The sequence below is a fragment of the Rana temporaria genome, chromosome 5 (genome assembly GCF_905171775.1).
Source record: "Rana temporaria chromosome 5, aRanTem1.1, whole genome shotgun sequence".
Taxonomy (NCBI): Eukaryota; Metazoa; Chordata; class Amphibia; order Anura; family Ranidae; genus Rana; species Rana temporaria.
Window position 1 is genome coordinate 419861777 of NC_053493.1, and position 26681 is coordinate 419888457.

Consider the following 26681-nt stretch of genomic DNA (forward strand, 5'->3'; position numbering starts at 1 on the left):
GAACCACGGCGGTCATCCCAACTTCAGCGCTTTGCATAGCGGCCCAACATAAATATTTACAGGAGACGGATTGAAGAAAAAGCGCGGTATTTGTTGACACGGATTATTGTGTAACAATTTGTAAACAGAAAGAAGTAAACATTCCCGACAAATGACTGAAAGTAACAACAGGAAGGGGAGAATTTTCAGCAACAAATAAATAAATAGTTTCCAGCGGCGGCGGCCCCACCGTGCGATTACATTCCAGGGAGGGGGTTTGTTCTGCTGAAAGAAATTCAGAATGTTTCTTGGATTGAGATAAACATCACACAATGGGCTTGTCCTTCAATCTTTACTTTATTAACCACTTAAGTCCCGGACCATTTTGCAGCTAAAGGACCAGGCCACTTTTTTGCGATTCGGCACTGCGACGCTTTAACTGACAATTGCGCGGTCGTGCGACGTGGCTCCCAAACAAAATTGACGTCCTTTTTTCCCCAAAAACAGAGCTTTCTTTTGGTGGTATTTGATCACCTCTGCGGTTTTTATTTTTTGCGCTATAAACAAAAATAGAGCGACAATTTTGAAAAAAAATCAATATTTTTTACTTTTTGCTATAATAAATATCCCCCAAAAATATATAAAAAAAACGTTTTTTTCCCTCGGTTTAGGCCGATACGTATTCGTCTACATATTTTTGGTAAAAAAATCGCAATAAGCGTTTATTGATTGGTTTGCGCAAAAGTTATAGGCTTGCTTTGGGTGAAGGTGATTGCATGAGGTAAATTAGATATAATAGGGAGGGAAGATGACAGCGGTTGAAGGCAGTGGCGGTGCGTCTAAAGAGGGCGCTGGAGCGCCGCCCCCTCTGGCTCTGCACCGCCACTGAAATAACATACATTCATGCATTGCATGAATGTATGTTATTGTTGCCAGCTGCCGCTGGTCTATTTAGATGGCCGGACGGTGAGGGACGACCACCTGAATAACGGCAGCTGGTTGGCTGTACGGAAGTGCCTATCAGAGCCAGCAGAGAAGACATCCGGAAGCTTATCCTCGGGACGTACGGGGGGTGCGTTCCTTGGATAAGACTGACGGCCGTCTCAGCCAATCAGGTTCACTGATTCTGGTTATCGGTAACCTGATTGGCTGAAGCGTCACCAAGGCGGGAGAAGACATCGAGGGACGTGGAAGGAGTAAGGTAAGTGCATTTTACAGGGCACAGCGGCGACAATGGGCCCAGAGGCGACAAAGGGCAAAGTGGCATCAATGGGCACAGTGGCGACAAAAGGCACAGTGGCGACAAAGGGCACAGTGGCATCAATGGGCACAGTGGTGACAATGGGCACAGTGGCGACAATTAAAGGGCACAGTGGTGACAATTCGCACAGTGGCAACAGTTGAGGGGCACAGTGGCTGCGTTTGATGGAATGGCACAGTGGTGACAGTTGATGGCACAGTGACTACGTTTGATGGCATGGCACAGTGGCTGCGTTTGATGGCATGGCACAGTGATTGTGTTTGATGGCATGGCACAGTGGTGCGAATTGATGGCATAGTGACTGCATTCGATGGCATGGCACAGTGGTGACAGTTGATGGCACAGTGGCTGCGTTTGATGGCATGGCACAGTGACTGCGTTTGATGACATGGCACAGTGGTGACAATTGATGGCACAGTGACTGCGTTTGATGGGCACAGTGAGGCTGCAATTTTTTTCTTTTTTTTCGTTCGCCCCCCCCAAAAAAATTTGAGCACCAGCCGCCACTGGTTAAAGGTGGATACACTAGGTATAGGATCTGACAGCTATTGAGACAGTAATGCCCCGTACACACGATCGGAATTTCTGATGGCCTTAAATCCAATGGAACTTTTTTCGTCGGAATTCCGTTTAAGCTGTCTTGCATACACACTGTCAGACCGAATTCCGACCATCCAAAACGCGGTGACGTAAAACACTACGACGAGCCGAGGAAAATGAAGTTCAATGCTTCCCAGAATGCGTCGGCTTGATTCTGAGCATGCGTGGGTTTTTTCCCCGTCGGAGTTGCGCACAGACGATAGGAATTTCCTATCGTTTTTTTTTTTTTACATCGAAAAAAAACCATGTTCTATTTCTAAACACCGACGGAAAAAAGTCAGCTGGGGCCCACACTAGGGTGACCTCATTTCCAAACTACCATTCAGGGACACCCCCCCCTTCCCAAAATCAGCTTGTGGTGTAACGAATCACAGCACAGTGATTGGAAACAAGAGGCGGGATTTATGATTTCTCCAATCACAAGCAGGGGGCGGGGATTGTGCTCCTCCAGGCCAGACAAGTACTGTCAGCGAGTAAAGCGGTGATGTGGCGGCCTTTTTTGGGGGCATCAGATTGGCCCGGGGGGTGGTTGTGTCAGTTTCATTCCGTGACACTGTATTGTCCTGGAATGAAGGTGCCTGGGACAGACCAGCAAAATGCGGGACTGTCCCGGGCAATCCAGGACACGTGGTCACCCTAGCCCACACGCGATCATCAAGTTCATCAGACTTTTTTCATTGGAAATTCCGATCGTGTGTACGCGGCATAAGGGATGGGTAGGCGGTTTTGAAGTGATGGGGATTAAGGGAGTTTGTGTGGAAGAAGGAGGTGTGGCTAAAAGGAACAAGAGAATCCCAGGCCCTAGAAATATTTTATTTCTAACTGTACGTGGGATGAGGTTATGAGTCAAGTGGTCAGTGGCAGAGCAGATAAGGTGGTTTAGGAAGTTTTTGCAAATGAAATAGAAAAAGATAAAAGAATTGACAGCTGAAAAAAAATATCTGCAAACATTTAGGTGGCCCTTTAATGGGACGAACCCCCCTTTGATCCTCTCCTGACACTTTAACCACTTAAGGACCCGCTCACTGTACATATACGTCTTTTTTTTTAAAGATGGATATCTTTCGGTAACGGCAGCAGCTGCTGCCACAACCGAGATATTCATCTTTTCAGTGAGCGGACCTGTAAACGATAACGTGGTCTCCGCGGCGGATTCGCCGCAAGATCACCATTATCGGCGGAGGCGATCCGGTCCTTCCTCCTGCTCGGCTGGGATACGAGTGAGGGCAAGATGGCCCCCACCGTCTCCATAGCATAGCAGGGCGGAAGCAACATCAAAACATCACTTCCGCCCATGCTTCTTAAAAGTGACATTTTCTTGTTGTCATTTTTTCAAATGACAAATTATTTTATTTTTTTATTTTTTTGCATTTTAATCTAAATATGAGATGTGACGTCTTTTTGACCCCATATCTCATATATAAGAGGACCTGTCATGCTTTTTTATATTACAAGGGATGTTTACATTCCTTGTAATAGGAATAAAAGTGACCCATTTTTTTATTTTTTTTAGTGTAAAAATTTATAAAATAAATAAAAATAAATAAGAAAACAATTTTTTTTTTTTTTTAAAAGCGCCCCATCCCAACGAGCTCGCGCGCAGAAGCGAACGCATATGTGACCGGCGCCCGCATATTAACACGGTGTTCAAACCACACATGTGAGGTATCGCCGTGATCGTTAGAGCGAGAGCAATAATTCTAGCACTAGACCTCCTCTGTAACTCAAAACATGCAACCTGTAGAATTCCTTAAACGGTCACCAATGGAGATTTTAGAGGGTAAAAGTTTGTCTCCATTCCACGAGCGGGGCGCAATTTTGAAGCGTGACGTGTTGGGTATCATTTTACTCGGCGTAACATTATCTTTCACAATATAAAAAAAAATTGGGATAACTTTACTGTTGTCTTATTGTTTTATTGTATTATTTTGTCTACACAACTAAAGTAACATTGGTGTTTTATGGATTTATAATAAATGTATCAATGTGGCGGCTGAAATTCTTTTTTCTCTTCTTTTTTGCCTCCGCTATATCTGGGATTCACCTGAGGACACTATTGTATGACTTATTAGACGCATTTTATGTTTATATACTTATTAAATCACTCCACAGATGGCTATGAGGTAAATATATTATTTCATACAATAGCCAGTAATAAGACAGGTGTATTTTACTATGATATAAAATATCTCATTGAATTCAATACTTTTCTCAGAGAAATATACGTTTGCAATCTCCCCTGTCCAAGGCTAACAAACACATTTTATGCGGTGAAACTCTGGTTAAAGATACAGTGGGGATTGAAAGTTTGGGCACCCCAGGTAAAAATTTGTATTAATGTGCATAACGAATAGTGTTGCTCACGAATATTCGTATTGCGAATATTCGGCTCGAATATGGCATATTCGAGTATTCGCGAATATCTCGAATTTCGCGGCCAATATTCGCTATTCCGAATATAAAAAAAAATTGCGAAATTTCGCTAATGCGAATTTATTGCGAACATTTTGCGAATTTTTTTTTTTTCTGATTGGCTCTGATGCAAAAGAAGGGCGGAGAAAGTATTCTCGAATATTCGGAAATCGAATATTCGGAATATTTTATCAAAAAAAAAATGTTGTGAAATATTTTGACAACTGTGGTAGGAGAACTCTGATTGTCTCTGATGCAAAAGAAGGGCGGAGAAAGTATTCGCGAATATTCGGAAATCGAATATTGGTGATATTTTATCGAAATTTTGCTAATGCGAATGCGAAATTGATTGCGAGATTTTGACAACTCTGATTGGCTCTGATGCAAAAAAAGGGTGGAGAAAGTATTCGCGAATATTCGATTTCCGAATATTCGCAAATACTTTCTCCACCCTTCTTTTGCATCAGAGCCAATCAGAGTTCTCCTACCACAGTTGTCAAAATATTTCACAACATTTTTTTTTTGATAAAATATTCCGAATATTCGATTTCCGAATATTCGAGAATACTTTCTCCGCCCTTCTTTTGCATCAGAGCCAATCAGAAAAAAAAAATTCGCAAAATGTTCGCAATAAATTCGCATTAGCGAAATTTCGCAATTTTTATTTTTTTTTAAATATCACGAATATTCGATTTTAGCGAATATTTCACTATATTTCACTATCAATCGAATATGGCGTATTCCGCTCAACACTAATAACGAAGCCAAGGAAAGATGGAAAAATCTCCAAAAGGCATCAAATTACAGACTAGACATTCTTATAAAAGGTAAACAAAAGTTAGATTTTATTTCCATCATTTACACTTTCAAAATTACAGAAAACAAAAAAATGGCGTGAGGGGTATGTGAGGGTATAATGCTATGTGAGGGGTATCCTATGTTAAGTATGGCCGTCGTTCCCGCGTCGAATTTTGAAATGTTACGTCGTTTGCGTAACTTGATTCAGAAAAGGGCTGGACGTAAGTTACGCTCGCGACGAATCCAATGACGTCCTTGCGACGTCATTTGGAGCAATGCACGCTGGGATATGTGACGGACGGCGCATGCGCGGTTCGTTCGGTGCATTGACGCGCCTGATTTCAATTTTACACGCCCCCTACCCGCGGAATTTGAATTCTGCCGGGGGATCTACCCTGCCACAACTTTACAGGCAAGTGCTTTCTGAATAAAGCACTTGCCTCAAAAACTTGCGGCGGCGTAACGTAAATGAGATAGGTTACGCGGATCTAAAGATCCGCTCACCTATCTGAATCTGCCCCGGAGTGTTTAATAGAACTAAGAATACAATCCTATATACAGTTAGAGGAGGTAACCAGGACATAAATTAGCATGAGCGATTTTAACTAATCATTTACCCAGACTAGGCGACTCATAGATATGACCTTTCAGGGTAGATGTCACGTCTCCTCGCTCACCTGCTATACAATACACATTATCATAAGTATAAACACAGGACATCTTCACACAATAGCAGGGTCAATTAGCACAGAGAACAGACAGATGGCTGGAGTTGGTGACATTAGCATCTAACAGTATGTGTCCCAACATTATGAATGAGTCACTCTTACAATTAACCCGTTGAGTTCAGAATCAACAAACAGTAAATAGTTCTTTACAGATATCCTGTAATATATTGTGGATAATAATTACATAATATTCCCATCTCAGGTAGTCCAAGATATCATTTCTCAGTCATCCTATGCCCCTAGTGGACATAGGATGATTTTAAACATAAGGGGCCAGATTCACAAAGAGATACGACGGTGTATCTCCTGATACACCGTCATATCTCTGACTTAGGCTGGTCGTATCTATGCGCCTGATTCATAGAATCAGTTACGCATAGATATGCCTAAGATCCGACAGGTGTAACTGTGTTACACCGTCGGATCTTATCTGCAATTTAAAAATGGCGCGGGGGGCGTTCTCGCCGATTTACCCTGAGAAATATGTAAATCAGCGAGATACGCAAATTCACGAACGTACGCGGGCCCGACGCAGTGTTGTTACGACTTTTACGTATGCGTTTTCCCGGCGTATACTTACCCCTGCTTCTATGAGGCGCAGCCAATGTTGAGTATGACCGTCGTTCCCGCGTCGTTTTTTTTGTTTTTTTACGTCGTTTGCGTACGCCGATTCACAAAACCGCTCGTCGCAAGTTTTACGTCCTAGCAAAGTCATTGGGAGCAATGCATGCCGGGAAATTTCGCGGACGGCGCATGCGCATTTAAATCGGCGCGTGGACGCGCCTGATTTAAATAGTACACTCCCCCTAGCCGAGGAATTTGAATTCCGCCGGGGGATTTACGATCCGCCGCCGCAAGTTTGGAGGTAAGTGTTTTGTGAATTACACACTTGCCTCTCAAACTTGCGGCGGCGGATCTTAAATCACATAGATCACGCGGATCTAAAGATCCGCTGATCTATGTGAATCTAGCCCAAGATGTGGTCTATCACACTACCTATGCCTACGAAGCTACCGCGCAAGCGGCAACGTCATTTCGAGCATGCGCGGGCTTCCACATACTCTTGGGTTCTCTATTTTTCTCGTCTAGATTCTGGGCAGTTTTCTTGACGAGAAACCTGAAAGCCTCGCGCACACGCTCGGTTTACTCGGCAAGAAAGCTCTGCCAGCAGTTTTCTTGCTGGTTCTTGCCGAGTAAATCGAGCTTGTGTACGAGGCTTATCTCCTACAGCTCTCTTGGCTGAGGAGTGGAAATGAGCTGATTAAAAAATGACCATTACTTTTATTTTTTATTTGGATGCAGTTAGAACCTCTCTCATTATTCTACCGATGTGTCTTCACAGAAGAGATCCACCCACCCGATTTCTCCTTGGTGACCATCGTCACCAAGACATTAAGGGTCGGGAAATTTACATTTTACTGTTGTCACCAACCTACGATGACGAGGGAATTTCCTCTAATTATGGAGCACATTTCTCGTCGAATTATTGTATCTCTAGAAGGAAGAGAAAAGAAATCTCCCAACAGGACATGAAAGCAAAAAAACAACAGGAAAAAAGCCAATCTATCCATAAAAATACCGTATATACTCGCGTATAAGCCGAGTTTTTCAGCACATTTTTTTGTGCTGAAAATGCCCCCCTCGGCTTATACTCAAGTCACCTTTTTGCGCCTAATCTCCCGGAATTTGGGGACCCGGCACACTCTTCCTCTACAAGTGTGCAAAGTAAAAAAGTGACCGAAAATTTAGAAAAAAAAAGTTTTTTTTGTTTCTGTTATAAAACATTGTAAATAAGTAAGTTTTCTCCTTCACTGATGGGCACTGATGGTACTGCACTGATGGGCACTGATAAGGCGGCACTGATGGGCACCGATGAGGTGCCACTGATGCGGTGGCATTGATGGGCACTGATGGGCGGCACGGATGGGCACTGATAGGCGGCACAGATAGGCAGCATGGATGGGCTAGGATAGGCGGCACGCATGGGCACAGATAGGTGGCACAGATGGGCACAGATAGGCGGCACGGCTGGGCACAGATAGGCGGCACGGACGGGCACGGATAGGCGGCACGGACGGGCACGGATAGGCGGCACGGACGGGCACGGATAGGTGGCACGGATGGGCATAGATGGGCACTATTGTATGTGTTGTACTAATGGATGCCAATCAGTGCCAAACAATGCCTGCCAATCAGTGATGCCCATTGTGGGCACTGATTGGCATTCATTGCGGCACTGATTGGCATCCATTTTCTGTGTCCTCCTCATCCCTGGTGGTCTAGGGTGGCATCCTTTATTTATTTATTTTTAAATTTCTGGTGGTCTATATGGTCATCCCTGGTGGTCCAGTGGGCATCCCTGGTGGTCCAGTGGGCATCCTCGGGGGGGCTGTGCTGATCGATCAGCACAAACCCCCCCTGTCGCAGGAGCGCCGATCGGCTCTCCTCTACTCGTGTCTGACAGACGCGAGTGAGGAAAAGCCGATTACCGGCTTTTCCTATTTACATTGTGATCAGCCGTGATTGGACACGGCTGATCACGTGGTAAAGTGTCTCCGTGAGAGACTCTTTACCTTGATCTGTGTTGCGGGGTGTCAGACTGACACCCCGCAACAACGATCGCCGCGATGCCAGCCCCCGAGGGCGCGCAGCGGCTCAGAATCCAGAGGACGTCATATGACGTCCAGTCAGGATTCTACAACCACTTTGCCGACGTCAATATGTCATTGGCGGGCGGCAAGTGGTTAAAATCCGGGCACCCCTTCCATAGACTCCCATGTTAAACAGTCATTTCTCAGGTGTCTTTGGGGACTCGGTACCGGCCGGTCGTAGGTCCCCTGGACCTGGAACTAGGGTTGCCACCTCATCCCTTTAAAACAGAACACATATGAATTACAGGTTCTGAGGCTAATTTAATGCAGGTAAGGTACCAAATGAGTCTAATTACCACCTTAATTAGCCACAGAACCTGTGTAATTAATATGTGTTCGGTTTTAAAGGGATGAGGTGGCAACCCTTCCCGGAACTTGGCATACATGTAGCCCCATTTCTCCTCTACAAGTGTGCAAAGTTTGTTGTCTGGGGGACCTACGGCCGAGGAGCACCGATTTTTCAAATTCGGGCACCCCTTTCATAGACTCCCATGTTAAACAGTCATTTCTCCAGTGAATTTGGGGACCCGGTACCGGCCGGTCGTAGGTCCTCTGGACTCGTAACTTGGCACACATGTAGCCCCATTTCTCCTCTACAAGTGTGCAAAGTTTGTTGTCCGGGAGACCTACGGCCGGGGAGCACCGATTTTTCAAATTCGGGCACCCCTTCCATAGACTTCCATGTTAAACAGTAATTTCTCCAGTGAATTTGGGGACCCGGTACCGGCCAATCGTAGGTCCTCTGGACCCAGAACTTGGCATACATATAGGCCCATTTTTCCTCTACAAGTGTGCAAAGTTTGTTGTCTGGGGAACCTACGGCCGGGGAGCACAGATTTTTCAAATCCGGGCACCCCTTTCATAGACTCCTATGTTAAACAGTCATTTCTCCAGTGACTTTGGGGACCCGGTACCAGCCGGTCGTAGGTCCTCTGGACCAGGAACTTGGCATACCTATAGCCCCATTTCTGCTCTACAAGTGCGCAAAGTTTGTTGTTTAGGGGACCTACGGCCGGGGAGCACCGATTTTTCAAAGCCGGGCAAACCTTCTATAGACTCTTATGTTAAACGTCAGTCTAGTCATGGGCACAGGGAGGCATGGGCACAGTGAGGCATGGACACAGTGAGGCATGGACATGGGCACAGTGAGGCATGCACATGGACACAGTGAGGCACAGTGAGGCATGCACATGGACACAGTGAGGCATGCAGATGGACACCCTAGGCTTATACTCGAGTCAATAAGTTTTCCCAGTTTTTTGTGGTAAAATTAGGTGCCTCGGCTTATAATCGGGTCGGCTTATACTCCAGTATATACGGTACTTTTTTATTTTTATTTGGATGCAGTGGGAACGGTTAGAACCTCTCTCATATTTCAATCGATGTGTCTTCACAGAAGAGATCCACCCTCTCGATTTTCTCCTTGGTGTCCATCGTCACCAAGACATTAAGGGTCGGGAAATTTACATTTTACTGTTGTCACCAACCTATGATGACGAGGGAATTTCCTCTAATTATGGAGCACATTTCTCGTCTAATTATTGTGTCTCTAGAAGGAAGAGAAAAAAAATCTCCCAACAGGACATGAAAGGAAAAAAACAACAGTAAAAAAGGCAATCTATCCATAAAAATACGTTTTGGCTCTAGGTATACTGTAATTGCTCTCTTTACCATTTTCTTTGCTCCTGTTGTTTGTTTTCTTTTCTGGTTCTGGGCATGTCTTATTTTTTTTCTTATATTTTTTTTAGCTTTACTGCGCTTTAATTGCCTTTGAACACATGGAAAATGGCTGGATTCAGAGTTGGCACTTCGTCTTACTACATTAACTTTTTTACTTTGGATCTGGAATGTATTTGTAACAACTGTATTTAAGGTTGTGAGTTCGTCCAAAACTAGATGGAACTTATTTTCGCTAACAGAATTAAAAATTATTTTGAACCCCTTTGCGCCGAGCGTACGCACATATGCGGCCTCGGCTTTAAGAGGTTATACAGGGATGATATGCAGCTGCAGGCATCATCCCGGTACCGTTTTGTAGAGCGGGAGATTGGCTAACAACTGATGTGGCTAAAAGCCGCTCGGTTGTTATCCCAGAGGAGGGAGAAATTGGGGGGCCCAATGATGGCACTCAGAGTGATAGATACACAGGGGAAGCAGTCTGCCTCCTACCTACTTGATCTCTGTTTACCTGCACTGTCATCATTGTAGGGGCCCCAGAGCATTACTTTGCCCAGGGGCCCATGATGCTATTAAGACGGCCCTTGGAAAAAATTGTTTGAACAAGAGGGTCAAACCAAAAAGAAGGACTATAAGGAAATACACCTGACTAAATAATTATTCAAAGGTAGAATTTTTTTTAATTAAATATTAATAATACATATAATGGAAGAACTTGATTGGATAAGGAACAATATTATTAAAAGACGGCCCTGCATGTGGTCACCCTATATCTGGGGTATAGAGGGGTCAAAGTGCTGGGGGGATAGCTGGAATGTAGAGGGGTCAGAGTGCTGGGGGGATATCTGGGGTGTAGAGGGGTCAGAGTTCTGGAGGGATATCTGAGGTGTAGAGGGGTCAGAGTGCTGGGGGGATATCTGGGGTGTAGAGGGGTCAGAGTGCTGGGGGGATATCTGGGGTGTAGAGGGGTCAGAGTGCTGGGGGGATATCTGGGGTGTAGAGGGGTCAGAGTGCTGGGTGGATATATGGGGTGTAGAGGGGTCAGAGTGCTGGGGGGATATCTGGGGTGAAGAGGGGTCAGAGTGCTGGGAGGGATATCTGGGGTGTAGAGGGGTCAGAGTGCTGGGGGGATATCTGGGGTGTAGAGGGGTCAGTGTGCTGGGGGGATATCTGGGGTGTAGAGGGGTCAGAGTGCTGGGGGGATATCTGGGGTGTAGAGGGGTCAGAGTGCTGGGGGGATATCTGGGGTGTAGAGGGGTCAGAGTGCTGGGGGGATATCTGGGGTGTAGAGGGGTCAGTGTGCTGGGGGGATATCTGGGGTGTAGAGGGGTCAGAGTGCTGGGGGGATATCTGGGGTGTAGAGGGGTCAGAGTGCTGGGGGGATATCTGGGGTGTAGAGGGGTCAGAGTGCTGGGGGGATATCTGGGGTGTAGAGGGGTCAGAGTGCTGGGGGGATATCTGGGGTGTAGAGAAGGGTGACCACATGTCCCGGATTGCCCAGGACAGTCCCACATTTTGCAGGTCTGTCCCGGGTCCCGGGCACCTTCATTCCGGGACAATACAGTGTCCCGGAATGAAACTGACACAGCCACTCTGCACAGTGCATTCTGCACCCTGATTGGGTAAAGCTTTGCCCAATCAGGGTGCAGTAAAATCTGGTTGTTAAGCAGTGGGGCCGGCCACGGCATCCTTAACAAATGATGAGTCATCAGCTGTCAATGGGCTTCCCGCCTTGACAGCTGAATCCTTGCTGTGATAAGGGTCTGGTATGGATTTTAGGGGGGATCCCACGCCGTTGTTTTTTTCCTTTTTTTAGCCGGGTACCAGCAATTGAAACCACAAGGGGGGTGTCCCTGAATGGCAGTTTGGAAATGTGGTCACCCTAGTGTAGAGGGGTCAGAGTGCTGGGGGGATATCTGGGGTGTAGAGGGGTCAGAGTTCTGGGGGGATATCTGGGGTGTAGAGGGGTCAGAGTGCTGGGGGGATATCTGGGGTGAAGAGGGGTCAGAGTGCTGGGGGGATATCTGGGGTGTAGAGGGGTCAGAGTGCTGGGAGGGATATCTGGGGTGTAGAGGGGTCAGAGTGCTGGGGGGATATCTGGGGTGTAGAGGGGTCAGAGTGCTGGGGGGATATCCGGGGTGTAGAGGGGTCAGAGTGCTGGGGGGATATCTGGGGTGTAGAGGGGTCAGAGTGCTGGGGGGATAGCTGGGGTGTAGAGGGGTCAGAGTGCTGGGGGGATAGCTGGAATGTAGAGGGGTCAGAGTGCTGGGGGGATATCTGGGGTGTAGAGGGGTCAGAGTGCTGGGGGGATATCTGGGGTGTAGAGGGGTTAGAGTGAAGGGGGGATATCTAGGGTGTAGAGGGGTTAGAGTGCTGGGGGGATATCTGGGGTGTAGAGGGGTCAGAGTGCTGGGGGGATATCTGGGGTGTAGAGGGGTCAGAGTGCTGGGGGGGATATCTGAGGTGTAGAGGGGTCAGAGTGCTGGGGGGGATATCTGGGGTGTAGAGGGGTCAGAGTGCTGGGGGGATATCTGGGGTGAAGAGGGATCAGAGTGCTGGGGGGATATCTGGGGTGTAGAGGGGTCAGAGTGCTGGGGGAGATATCGGGGTATAGAGGGTTCAGAGTGCTGGGGGGATATCTGGGGTGTAGAGGGGTCAGAGTGCTGGGGGGATATCTGGGGTGTAGAGGGGTCAGAGTTCTGGAGGGATATCTGGGGTGTAGAGGGGTCAGAGTGCTGGGGGGATATCTGGGGTGTAGAGGGGTCAGAGTGCTGGGGGGATATCTGGGGTGTAGAGGGGTCAGAGTGCTGGGGGGATATCTGAGATGTAGAGGGGTCAGAGTGCTGGGGGGATATCTGGGGTGTAGAGGGGTCAGAGTGCTGGGGGGATATCTGGGGTGTAGAGGGGTCAGAGTGCTGGGGGGATATCTGGGATGTAGAGGGGTCAGAGTGCTGGGTGGATATCTGGGATGTAGAGGGGTCAGAGTGCTGGGGGGATATCTGGGGTGTAGAGGGGTCAGAGTGCTGGGGGAGATATCGGGGTATAGAGGGTTCAGAGTGCTGGGGGGATATCTGGGGTATAGAGGGTTCAGAGCGCTGGGGGGATATCTGGGGTGTAGAGGGGTCAGAGTGCTGGGGGGATATCTGGGGTGTAGAGGGGTCAGAGTTCTGGAGGGATATCTGGGGTGTAGAGGGGTCAGAGTGCTGGGGGGATATCTGGGATGTAGAGGGGTCAGAGTGCTGGGGGGATATCTGGGGTGTAGAGGGGTCAGAGTTCTGGAGGGATATCTGGGGTGTAGAGGGGTCAGAGTGCTGGGGGGATATCTGGGATGTAGAGGGGTCAGAGTGCTGGGTGGATATCTGGGATGTAGAGGGGTCAGAGTGCTGGGGGGATATCTGGGGTGTAGAGGGGTCAGAGTGCTGGGGGGATATCTGGGGTGTAGAGGGGTCAGAGTGCTGGGGGGATATCTGGGGTGTAGAGGGGTCAGAGTGCTGGGGGGATATCTGGGGTGTAGAGGGGTCAGAGTGCTGGGAGGATATCTGTGATGTAGAGGGGTCAGAGTGCTGGGGGGGGATATCTGGGGTGTAGAGGGGTCAGAGTGATGGGGGGATATCTGGGGTGTAGAGGGGTCAGAGTGATGGGGGGATATCTGGGGTGTAGAGGGGTCAGAGTGCTGGGGGGATATCTGGGGTGTAGAGTGGTCAGAGTGCTGGGGGGATATCTGGGGTGTAGAGGGGTCAGAGTGCTGGGGGGATATCTGGGGTGTAGAGGGGTCAGAGTGCTGGGGGGATATCTGGGGTGTAGAGGGGTCAGAGTGGATCTCGTAGATCGGCGCATATTTAGTGAGGCGGAGCGGATCTCCGATGCGCACCGCCGGCTTAACTTGGCGAGAGCCGAACCATATTCCCGAACCACCTGCGTCCTACGCTGCGCTCGCGTAACTTAAATGTGTTGGCGTAAGTAGGCGCAAGTGACGGTAGGAGGGATGTGGGCGTGAAGCATTATAATGATCCGTGACCCCATGCAAATGATGTCCAGACCGAACGGCGCATGCGCCGGACGTGCCCCGCCCTCTGCGCATGCGCACAATGACAATAGGCGTAAATCCATGCTGAGTTGGGCCGGCCCAGTGTATAAAAGCTTCAAGCATCCGCCCAGCTAGTGCAAAGTGACTCCCTTGGATTTCCTTATTGGAGTTTACACTTTGCTGCTGCTATGCCAGGGCCAAGGAAAGACCGCCGAAAAAGAAACTACAGCCCTGCTGAGAGGGAAGTTATTGTTGCAGCAATGGAGCGCTTTGATGCCAGGCTCCATGGTGCTGAGAGTGGCAACACTAGCAAAGTAAAAAAGGACGAAATTTTACGAAAAGTGATGGCACAGGTCAATGCCCTTGGCCATGAGGTGAGGACCCCCCAGGACATCATTAAAAAAATTAATGACCTGCGGGGGGCGGTCAGAAATAAAATGGCCACCATTGCCAAACATGCCAGGGGCACTGGAGGTGGGCCACCCTGTCCAATCCGGCTGTCAGAGGAGGAGGAAGTTATAGCCAGATGCCTGCGGAGGGAGCAGGTGGAGGGCCTGGAGGGCCATGACTCCAGTGACCCTGCCCATGAGGACAGGTAAGTGTGTTTTATCTTCTATCTGGTGTGTAGCATGTTTGGGGGGGGGGACATGTGACAAGTGTGTGGGTCCACCAACATGTGAATTTTTTGTGTCATCCACAGATGTGCAGGAGGGAGCTGGGCCGTCTTCTGCTGGCAGTGTCCGTCCAACACCGTCCCCCCAGCAGCCTGCTTCTGTGGCTGACCCCCTGGGAAGCCTACAGGCTTTGTTGGAGGGGAGTGGGCAGTCCTCCGCACAGGAGGTGGTTGAGGAGGATATTGCCCATGAGGAGGTGGTGGGCAATGAAGAGTGCTGGGAGGATATCTGGGATGTAGAGGGGTCAGAGTGTATAGGATATCTGGGGTGTAGAGGGGTCAGAGTGCTGGGGGGGATATCTGGGGTGTAGAGGGGTCAGAGTGCTGGGGGGATATCTGGGATGTAGAGGGGTCAGAGTGCTGGGGGGATATCTGGGGTGTAGAGGGGTCAGAGTGATGGGGGGATATCTGGGGTGTAGAGGGGTCAGAGTGCTGGGGGGATATCTGGGGTGTAGAGGGGTCAGAGTGCTGGGGGGATATCTGGGGTGTAGAGGGGTCAGAGTGCTGGGGGGATATCTGGGATGTAGAGGGGTCAGAGTGCTGGGGGGGATATCTGGGGTGTAGAGGGGTCAGAGTGCTGGGGGGATATCTGGGATGTAGAGGGGTCAGAGTGCTGGGGGGATATCTGGGGTGTAGAGGGGTCAGAGTGCTGGGGGGATATCTGGGGTGTAGAGGGGTCAGAGTGCTGGGGGGATATCTGGGGTGTAGAGGGGTCAGAGTGCTGGGGGGGATATCTAGGGTGTAGACTGGTCAGAGTGCTGGAGGGATATCTGGGGTGTAGAGGGGTCAGAGTGCTGGGGGGATATCTGGGGTGTAGAGGGGTCAGAGTGCTGGGGGGATATCTGGGGTGTAGAGGGGTCAGAGTGCTGGGGGGATATCTGGGGTGTAGAGGGGTCAGAGTGCTGGGGGGGATATCTAGGGTGTAGACTGGTCAGAGTGCTGGAGGGATATCTGGGGTGTAGAGGGGTCAGAGTGCTGGGGGGATATCTGGGGTGTAGAGGGGTCAGAGTGCTGGGGGGGATATCTAGGGTGTAGACTGGTCAGAGTGCTGGGGGGATATCTGGGGTGTAGAGGGGTCAGAGTGCTGGGGGGATATCTGGGGTGTAGAGGGGTCAGAGTGCTGGGGGGATATCTGGGGTGTAGAGGGGTCAGAGTGCTGGGGGGATATCTGGGATGTAGAGGGGTCAGAGTGCTGGGGGGATATCTGGGGTGTAGAGGGGTCAGAGTTCTGGGGGGATATCTGGGATGTAAAGGGACAGCCGGGGCTCAAGACCAGCTGCTTTGGGGAAAGGTCAGGGGCCCCCCATACAGATGGGGCCCCTGGGCAGTGCCCAGGTGTTCCCTCTCATTAAGACAGCCCTGGGCACAGCATTTCCCCCGGCCGCACGCGGGTGGGAATGTAAACAGGAAGACGTCCAGGGACGGTTGAGAGCCGCGCTGTAGACGTCTTTTGTCTATAGCGCGGCTCTCAGGCGGTTAATAAACTCTTTAGTCAGTATGAGCAATATTGTTATTGGGCTTCTTGTACAACAAAAAAATAACGAAATTAATGAGGCTTGAAAAATCTCCAAAGATGTAACAGCTTGTTAGATGAGAAGTGAAGGAGAGAGACGCGAGAGAGTGACGCACCAATCGATGCAGAAATATTCCCGGGAACAACAATCTATGAAGAGCTTCAGGTGTTCTACACAAAAAAAAACATAATAGCAAAACAACAAAAATCAATAGATGCACAAACACATCTACAAAATAAAATCTTGTACCCCAACACCCCAACCGACATTTAAAAACAAACAAAACACTGACCACACCCCCTGGGAGGAAACAAAGATTATTAGTTAATTTTTGTTTCATTTTTTTTTTTTTTAAAACATTTTTAAATTTCTAAATATTACATACAGTAGATCATGAGCCGTAAAAATGACAAGGACAAGAGATGTTGCATAGCAACCAAAATAAACAAGTCATAAACGTACACTATATTACCAAAAGTATTGGGACGCCTGCAGGGCCGGATTTGCTCTCCCTGCCGCCCCAAGGCCAGGTTCCACAATGCACCCCCCCCCCCCCCCCCCAAATCAACGGAGAATGTGCGGCACGGTTAGTTCAAATATGTTTTGTTTGTTTTTTTTACTTTTTTATCACTTTTTTATTTTTATTTATTTGTAGCTTACTTTGTTTCAATTTTTGTATCATTTTCTTATTATTTTTCTTATTCTTTACTTTTTTATTTTAGTAATTTAATTATTATTTCTTATTATTTATTTATTTTTTATCAATTTTTTTTCACTTAACTTTTTTGCTATCACACAGGAGAAAACAATTCCCTGTGTGATAGCAATTGGAGGTGGAGGTGACATGTTCTCTTTATTGACCCTGTCACCTCCAAAACAGGAGTCATAGCGCTGTGCTAGAACTCCTGTCACAGCTGAGATGGGAAGAGCACAGCTCTCCCCTCTCACTGTGTACATAGGCAGCAGGGACAGGAGACAGACTCGGTGGCCGGGGGGAGGACGGAGTCCCGAAGACAGAGCCAGCAGAGAGAGGTATGTGGGGTGGGGGGAGGGGAGAACGGACAGGAGCACATATTTTACAAGTGATTTTGGCGACATCGCCGCAATCACTTGTTAATGAGCGAGCGGATTCCCCCATAACTTACCGCCCTCAACTGTATTTTCCGGGCATCGGGGGACTCCATGCCACTGCCCCAAGGCCTGGCCTCAGTGGCCTTGTGAGAAATCCGGGCCTGGACGCCTGCCTTTACAAGCACATGAACTTTAATGGGATCCCAGTCTTATGCCGCGTACACACGATCCGAAAATCAGACGGCAGATCGTCCGACTTTCTTCATTTACTAGCCGCAGGTAGAAATTGAATAGGGTACTGTAACGGGGGGCCCGTGGAACCCAGAATCCCTTGGAAAGTATGGGGTACCCTTGCTTCAGCTCCCTCCATGCACCTCTTGGGCCAGATTCAGAGAAAATCGCCAATCTTTAGGCGGGCGTAGCGTATCTAAAGTTAGCCCAATTTTTTTTTTTATTATGAAAGATAATGTTGCGCCGATTAAATTGATACCCAACATGTCATGCTTCAAACTTGCGCCCGCTCGTGGAATGGCGACAAACGTTTTCCCTTTAAAATCTCCATAGGCGACGTTTAAAAAAATTCTACAGGTTGCATGTTTTGAGTTACAGAGGAGGTCTGGGGCTAGAATTATTGCTCTCGCTCTACTGATCACAGCGATACCTCACATGTGTGGTTTGAATACCGTTTACATATGCGGGCGCTGCTCACGTATGCGCGCGAGCTCCGCGGGACGGGGTGCGTTTTCTGGCTCCTAACTTTTTTCGATTCCAAGCAAATTTGTCAAACCCTGCTGTAAGGAGATGCTAATGTGTTCAACTCCAGTCACCTGATTGTCTGTTATAATGTAAATGGGCTGGATTCAAGAAGCAATTGCGCCTGTGTAACCATAGTTACACAGGCGCAATTGCTTACTTGCCCCAGCGTAACGAATGCTCCTGATTCAGGAACCTCGTTACGCCGACTGCAGACTAAGATATGCGCGGCATAAGGCTCTTATGCCCGCATATCTTAGGCTGCATTCTTGCGATGGCCGCTAGGTGGCGTTCCCGTTGTGCTCAGCGTATAGTATGCAAATTGCATACTAACGCCGATTCACAACGTTGCGCGAGCCCTGCGTACGCAGTTTACGTTGTTTCCGTACGGCGTTTTTCGCGTAAGGCTGCCCCTGCTATTAGCAGGGGCAGCCAATGTTACGTATACCCGTCGTTCCTGCGTCGCGAAATTTCAAATGTACGTAGTTTGCGTAAGTGATTCGTGAATGGCGCTGGACGCCATTCACGTTCACTTTGAAGCAAATGACGTCCTTGCGACGTCATTTGCCGCAATGCACGTCGGGAAAGTTTCCCGACGGAGCATGCGCTCTACGATCGGCGCGGGAACGCGCCTAATTTAAATGATTCCCGCCCCATACGGGATCATTTAAATTGCGCGCGCTTACGCCGGGCATTTTGCCGGCACGCCCAGGCAATTTACAGAGCTACTGCTCCGTGAATCAAGGGCAGCGCAGTAAATTTGCGGGGGCGCAGGGCAAAAACGTTGCCCTGCGCCTCCGCAAAAAAAGCGCAAATGTACCTGAATCCAGCCCATTGAGTCTAGGATAACTTCTAAGGACCTTTCATTGTGGCTTGTGCTAATTGCCCCCCTGTAATTGTGTGAAGGAGTCCTATGTTAATGTGTATTGTAGTTAGGGAGAGGAGACAGCCAGGCTAAGAAACTCAAAGGTCATGCATTCGAGTCATCTTGGCTGCTTAAAGGGATTAGTTAATTAGCTCATGTAAATGTATGTCTCTGTGTGTTGATGGAGTAATATGAGCAGAATGTAGGACCCTCCTCTTTTGGTGTGTGTATATAAGAGCCTGTATTCCTCAATAAACATTGTGGCCCAGATTCTCAAACAATTACGTTGCTCCTGGGCAGCGTAACGTATGTGCTTTACGTTACACCGCCACAGGTTTACAGCGTTAGTGCCTGATTCTCAGAACACTTACCTGTAAACTTGCGGCGGTGTATCGTAAAAGCGCTCGGCGCAAGCCCGCCCAATTCAAATGGGGAGGGCACCATTTAAATTAGGCGCGCTCCCGCGCCGAGCGTACTGCGCATGCTCCGTCGGGTAAATTACCCGACGTGCATTGCGCTAAATGACGTCGCCCCGACGTCATTTGCTTAGACGTTTACGTAAATGGCGTCCAGCGCCATTCACGGACGTCTTACGCAAACAACGTCATTTTTTTTAAATTCGACGCGGGAACGACGGCCATACTTAACATTGGTTGCCCCTCCTAATAGCAGGGGCAACCTTACGGTTACGGAAACGACGTAAATTCTCAGCGTCGACCGCGCGTATGTTCGGGAATCTGATGTTGGATGAGAAGGCCTGGCTCACAGTCTCCGCTCTAATTCATCCCAAAGGTGTTCTATCAGGTTGAGGTCAGGACTCTGTGCAGGCCAGTCAAGCTCCTCCACCCCAAACTCGCTCATCCATGTCTTTATGGACCTTGCTTTATGCACTGTTCCAAATCATTTATGTGGAGGGGGGATTATGGCGTGAGGTTGTTTTTCAGGGGTTGGGCTTGGCCCCTCAGGGGTTGGGCTTGGCCCCCTTAGTTCCAGTGAAGGGAACTCTTAAGGCGTCAGCATACCAAGACATTTTGGACAATTTCACGCTCCCAACTTTGTGGGAAGAGTTTGGGGACGGCCCCTTCCTGTTTCGACTTGACTGCGCACCAGTGCACAAAGCAAGGTCCATAAAGACATGGATGAGCAAGTCTGGGGTGGAGGAACTTGACTGGCCTGCACAGAGTCCTGACCTCAACCCCGATAGAGGCGAGCCAGGCCTTCTCACCCAACATAAGTGCCTGACCTCACAAATGCGCTTCTGGAAGAATGGTCAAACATTCCCATAGTCACCCTCCTAAACCTTGTGGACGGCCTTCCCAGAAGAGGTGAAGCTGTTATAGCTGCAGAGGGCGGGGCCTACTCAATATTGAACGGTGATGGGCGGAACAGTGCCAAAGTAGCCAGGGTTGCCATAAGGAGAGTGATTTCCCACAGGATCCCCTATGCTGGAGGGATTATTAATTTTTTTAAGATATTGTAACCACTTCAGCCCCGGACCATTTGGCTGCCAAATGACCAGGCCACTTTTTAGCGATTCGGCGCTGCGTTGCTTTAACTGACAATTGCGCGGTCATGCGACGTGGCACCCAAACAAAATTGGCGTCCTTTTTTTCCCACAAATAGAGCTTTCTTTTGGTGGTATTTCATCACCTCTGCGGTTTTTATTTTTTGCGCTGTAAACAAAAATAGAGCGACAATTTTGAAAAAAAAGAAACAATGGGGCAGATTCAGGTAGCTTTTACAGCGGCGTATCTCCAGATCCGCCGCCGTAATTTGAAATCTGCGCCGGCGTATCTTTACGCCGATTCTCAAAGGCAGATACGCTTAAAAAATTAGGCTTCCTCCGCCAACGTAACTTGAATGCGGCGGCTTATGATTGTGTGCAATATTACGTTGACCGCTAGGGGCGTTTCCGTTGTTTTTGGCGTAGAATATGCAAATTACCTAGTTATGTCGATTCACGAACGTACGTACGCCCGATGGTAGTTTTTTACGTCGTTTGCGTAAGGCTTTTTCGGCGTAATGTTGCTCCTGCTATTAGGAGGCGCAGCCAATGTTAAGTATGGACGTCGTTCCCGCTTCGAAATTTGAATTTTTACGTCGTTTGCGTAAGTCGTTTGCGAATAGGGCTGGACGTAATTTACGTTCACATCGAAACCAATGACGTCCTTGCGACGTACTTGAGAGCAATGCACACTGGGATATGTACACGGACAGCGCATGCGCCGTTCGTAAAACACGTCAATCACGTCAGGTCATCACACATTAGCATAAAACACGCCCCCCTTCCACATTTGAATTACGCGGGCTTACGCCGGCCCCATTTACGCTACGCTGCCGCAACTTACGGAGCAAGTGCTTTGTGAATACTGCACTTGCTCCTGTAAGTTGCGTCGGCGTAGCGTAAATACAATACGCTGCGCCGCCGTAACTAGGCACGCAGGTACCTGAATCTGCCCCACTATTTTTTACTTTTTGCTATAATAAATATCCCCCAAAAATATATATATAAAAAAAAAAAATTTCCCTCAGTTTGGGCCGATACGTATTCTTCTACATATTTTTGGTTAAAAAAAATCGCAATAAGCGTTTATTGATTGGTTTGCACAAAAGCTATAGCATCTACAAAATAGGGGATAGTTTTATGGCATGTTTATTCATCATTTTTTTTTCCCTAGTTATTGCGGCGATCATCAATTTTTATCGTGACTGCGACATTATGGCGGACGCATCGGACACTTTTGATGCTATTTTGGGACCATTCACATTTATACAGTTATCAGTGCTATAAAAATGCACTGATAACTGTATAAATGACACTGGTAGGGAAGGGGGTTAAACACTAGGGGGGCGATGAAGGGGTTAACTGTGTCCTAGGGAGTGATTCTAACTTTGGGGGGATGGGCTACCTGTGACACGACACTGATCACCGGCGCTCCCGATCGCAGGGAGCAGACGATCAGTGTCCTGTCACTAGGCAGAACAGGGAAATTCCTTGTTTACACAGGCATCCCCCCCCCCGTTCCGCCTCTCCGCGACACGATCGCTGGCCGCCGGCAAACATCGAGTTTGCGGGTCCCACGGTCACGGAGCGTACACGCGATTGGAAATTCCGACAAGAAAAGTTTTGATGTGAGCTTTTGGAATGGAAATTCCGACCCTGTGTCGGCTCCATCGGACTTTTTCTTGTCGGGAATTTCCAAAACAACGAAAATTTGAGAGCTGCTTCTCAATTTTTCCCGAAAAGAAAAGTTCCTGTCGGAAATTCCGATCGTCTGTATGCAATTCCGACGCACATAAATAAAAAAAAACACGCATGCTCTGAATCAATTCGACGCATGTTCGGAATCAATGAACTTCATTTTTCCCGGCTCGTCGTAGTGTTGAACGTCACCGAGTTCTTGGCGATCGGAATTTGCTGTGACCGTGTGCGTGCAACACACGTTTGAGTCAACGTTCAGTCATGAAAAAAAAATCCACGTTTTTCCTGTCAGAATTTTCGATCGTGTGAACGCGGCATAACTGTTAGGGGGCGTGGCTTACTGTGACAGTGTCCTGTCACTAGGCAGAGCAGGGAAATGTTGTGTTTACACTGGCCTCTCCCCGTTCTGCAGCTCTGTGACCCCCATCTCGGGACGCCGGCGGACATCGAGTCCGCAGATCCCGCTGGGCACGGAGCTTGCGGCGGGCTAAAAATTCAAAGTGACGTGCCATTCTGCCAAAGTATATCGGCGTGAGCTGGTCGTCAAGCGGTTAATAAATAGATTTTTACAATGTACAGTGGAACCTTGTTTTACGAGTAACTCAGTTAACCGCTTAACGATCGCCGCATGTACATATACATCCACAGAACGGCACGGACAGGCATATGGGCGTACCTGTACGTCCCTGCCTTTCCGCGGGTCGGGGGTCCGATCGGGACCCCCCCGGTACATGCGGTGGTCGCTAAGCCTCAGGGAGCGATCCGGGACGACGGCGCGGCTATTCGTTTCTAGCCGCCGCCTCGCGATCGGTCCCCGGAGCTGAAGAACGGGGAGAGCCGTATGTAAACACGGCTTCCCTGTGCTTCACTGTGGCGGCGCATCGATCGAGTGATCCCTTTTATAGGGAGACTCGATCGATGACGTCAGTCCTACAGCCACACCCCCCTACAGTTGTAAACACACACTAGGTGAACCCTAACTCCTTCAGCGCCCCCTGTGGTTAACTCCCAAACTGCAACTGTCATTTTCACAATAAACAATGCAATTTAAATGCATTTTTTGCTGTGAAAATGACAATGGTCCCAAAAATGTGTCAAAATTGTCCGAAGTGTCCGCCGTAATGTCGCAGTCACGAAAAAAATCGCTGATCGCCGCCATTAGTAGTAAAAAAAATAATAATAATAAAAATGCAATAAAACTATCCCCTATTTTGTAAACGCTATAAATTTTGCGCAAACCAATCGATAAACGCTTATTGCGATTTTTACCAAAAATAGGTAGAAGAATACGTATCGGCCTAAACTGAGGGAAATTTCTTTTTTATATATATGTTTTTGGGGGATATTTATTATAGCAAAAAGTAAAAAATATTGAATTTTTTTCAAAATTGTCGCTCTGTTTTTGTTTATAGCGCAAAAAATAAAAACCGCAGAGGTGATCAAATACCACCAAAAGAAAGCTCTATTTGTGGGGAAAAAAGGACGCCAATTTTGTTTGGGAGCTGCGTCGTACGACCGTGCAATTGTCAGTTAAAGCGACGCAGTGCCGAATCGCAAAACCTGGCCTGGGCATTTAGCTGCCTAAAGGTCCGGGGCTTAAGTGGTTAACGAGCATTTTGAGAGATGAGTAACTTTTTTTAAATGATTCTGACTCGGTTTACGAGTGTTGTCTCGTAAAACGAGCGAAATTCAAGCTAATGGGGCCTGCAGTACCGCATTTGGCCTTAGGTGGGGTGGGGGGTGCCAGAGCCGAGCAGAGCCAAATGTCGCCGATCGGCGCCGTTTGGAAGTGCATGAAAAGGCCCAAGGACAGCTCAGCTGACCTCGGAGGTTGGAACGAAGGTTGCCGAGGTCAGCCGAAGTGCCCTTGGGCCTTTTCGCTTAATTCTGAGGCTCTCCGGCGCCCCCCGCCTCTGTCCACATGCGGTATTGCATGCGGGAAAAAATTATTTTCATTTCCATTGACTTCTATGGGGAAACTCACTTTGATATGCGAGTGCTTTGGATTACGAGCGTACTCCCGGAACGGATTATCCTCGTAATCCGAGGTTCCGCTGTATACAATTGGAGGATTTCTTTATTTTATTCTTTGGTGGGGTATTGATTGTTTGAGCTTTGCAATGTTGCCCCTGGCGAAAGTAACGTGGCATTGGGTCTCCGACACGGCCAGACTTACCATTGGGCTTGACTGGGCTCAATAGGGGGCACCGGGCCCAATCGCGGCAACCCCCCCCCCCCCCCCCCCCCCCGTTCGCGGCAATCACAGCAACCCTCTCCCGCAATTTTGTGGCAATCCCCTGTTCGCGGCAATCGCGGCAACCCTCTCCCGTAATTTTGCGTCAATTCCCTCCTGCAATTTCGCAGCAATCCCCTGTTCGCGGAAATCGTGGCAACCCCCTCCCGCAATCTTGCGGCAATCGTGGCAACCCTCTCCCGCAATTTTGCGGCAATTCCCTGCTGCAATTTCGCAGCAATCCCCCGTTCGCGGAAATCGTGGCAACCCCTTCCCGCAATCTTGTGGCAAACGCGGCAACCCCCTCCCGCAATCTTGCGGCAAACGCGGCAATCCCCTCCCGCAATTTCGCGGCAATCCCCTGTTTGCGGAAATCGTGGCAACCCCTTCCCGCAATTTTGCTGCAAACGCGGCAACCCCCTCCCGCAATCTTGCGGCAAACGCGGAAACCCCCTCCCACAATTTTGGAGCAATCGCGGCAACCCCCTATCGCAATTTCACGGCAATTTCTGCACCCCCCCCCTGCTCAACAACTTCGGCGGATGGATGTAATTCTCGGAAGCCCCCCCCCGCTCCACAACTTCGATGCTCCACTGACTGATGCTGTGTAAGGGGCCCCAAAATTACTGAAGGCGATCGGTCGGTCGATTCCCCCCATGCTCAACAAGGTCTCAACAACTTTGATCGGTCGGCGGTAACAACCCACCCCCCCGCTTCTTTGCTCCAGGGGGCCCCTTCGATTTTTAAGCCCAGGGGCCCCCACCACCCTGGTCTTCGATATTGTGGCCTCAAGGGGACATTCATTGAACTCTAACGAGCCAGAAATTGGGGCAGGATCAAAGAAGGGCCCGGATTCAGGTAGAATTTGCCCCTTTTTTACGGAGGCACAGGGCAGCGTTTTTGCCCTGCGCCCCCGCAAATTTACTGCGCTACCCGCGATTCACGGAGCAGTAGCTCCGTAAATTGCGGGTGCGCTGTGTAAACTTGCCCTGCGTAAGGGCGCCTAATGTAAATGATCCCGTAGGGGGCGGGAATCATTTAAATTAGGCGCGCTCCCGCGCCGAGCGTAGAGCGCATGCTCCGTCGGGAAACTTTCCCGACGTGCATTGCGGCAAATGACGTCGCAAGGACGTCATTTGCTTCAGAGTGAACGTGAATGGCGTCCAGCGCCATTCACGAATCACTTACGCAAACGACGTAACATTCAAATATCGCGACGCGGGAACGACGGCTATCCTTTAGCATTAGCTGCGCGTGCTATTAGGATGTGCAACCTTACGCGAAACCCGACGTACGCAAACTACGTAAATTGCGTACGCAGGGCTCGCGCAACGTTGTGAATCGGTGTTAGTATGCAATTTGCATACTATACACTGAACACAATGGGAGCGCCACCTAGCGGCCATCGCAAGAATGCAGCCTAAGATATGCGTGGCATAAGAGCCTTATGCCACGCAGATTTTAGGCTGCAGTCGGCGTTACGATGTTCCTGAATCAGGAGCATTCGTAACGCCGGCGCAAGTCAGCAATTGCGCTGCGTAACTATGGTTACGCAGGCGCAATTGCTCTCTGAATCCGGGCCAAGGTTTCTATGGATAGAAGCTGTTCTGATGTTCAGAAGATCATCCCGTGAGAGAACGCGCCAATCGTTACGATCGGATTTATTTACGAGGAAGTGAGAAGAAAGTATAACCCGGGTCTTCTGGATGTAAAATTCTCTACATGTCAATTAAACGTAAAGATTTGTAATTTGTTTGAAGCTCTGAATGTAAAGAGAGGATTTCCCATCAGAAGAGTCTCTGAGCCGAAGGTCGCCGCCCAATGGAATTTCACCCGATGCAAAAGCTTTACGCTGATGGAGAAGTTCTGTAGGTAGGAGGAGATTTGATTTGTGTGCAAAATATGACATTTATTTTACACTTTAAAGGCTGAAGGTGCATTGCATGCATGGGGGTAAAAAAATCTTCAATGTGCTCCTCCCCCAACAGCCCCTCCCATATGGAGGGGGCGGCACAGTGGCTGATGAGGAGAGAGTGGCGGCACAGTGGCTGCGTTTGATGGGCACAGTGGCGGCGTTTTATGGGTAAAGAGGCTGCGTTTTGATGGGCACAGTGGCAGTGTTTGATCAACACAGTGGCTGCGTTTGATGGTCACAGTTGCTTGCGTTTGATGGGCACAGTGGCAGCATTTGAAGGACACAGTGGCTGCGTTTAATGGGCACAGTGGCAACGTTTGAT